Source organism: Arachis ipaensis, chromosome B06, assembly GCF_000816755.2.
Source record: "Arachis ipaensis cultivar K30076 chromosome B06, Araip1.1, whole genome shotgun sequence".
In the NCBI taxonomy this organism is placed as follows: Eukaryota; Viridiplantae; Streptophyta; class Magnoliopsida; order Fabales; family Fabaceae; genus Arachis; species Arachis ipaensis.
The window spans coordinates 118,676,055-118,676,768 of NC_029790.2; positions in this window are offsets into that span (position 1 = coordinate 118,676,055).

Consider the following 714-nt stretch of genomic DNA (forward strand, 5'->3'; position numbering starts at 1 on the left):
TCTAGATTAATCATGTATACATTGTCAACACGGTGCCCAATTAGCACAATTTCATTAGTGTCTTGCCTTTTTATCAAACAATATTTTCAATCAATGGTGACTAAGTTTCCTTTGTCACAAAGTTGGCTAACACTAATGAGATTATGTTTGAGACCTTTGACAAGTATAACATTATCTATGGAGGTAGAATAATTTTTACCAACTTTTCCAACGCCGATTACTTTGCCGGTGTTGTTGTCTCCATAGATCATGTTTCCTCCGTTTGTAGGCTCTATTGCGGTGAACTTTGATTCATCACCGGTCATGTGTTTGGAGCATCCACTATCAACATACCAGTTTGTATCCTTAGCTCCAACACGTACCTACAAAACAATTAAAATTGGGATTTAGGTACCCAAGTGAATTTGGGTCCTTGATGGTTAGTATGGGCATAATGCCCATAAGGTGCCCATCTCGTATCTTGACTACGAAAGTTTATATGTTTAATTCTAGTAAAGCATACGGGTGCTATATGACCTACTTTATTACAATAATGACATATGACATTTGGATTATGCATCCTATGCACGTTTCAAAATGGTTGCCTAGGTTATTTCCTAAATGCAACATCTTTTGATCTATATGCATTGTGATTATAATTTCTAAATGAAGCATGTTGAGGAGGATGTTTAAAGGCATCATTCCTTTTAGGCATGCTTGCCTTTTGGGCTTGCG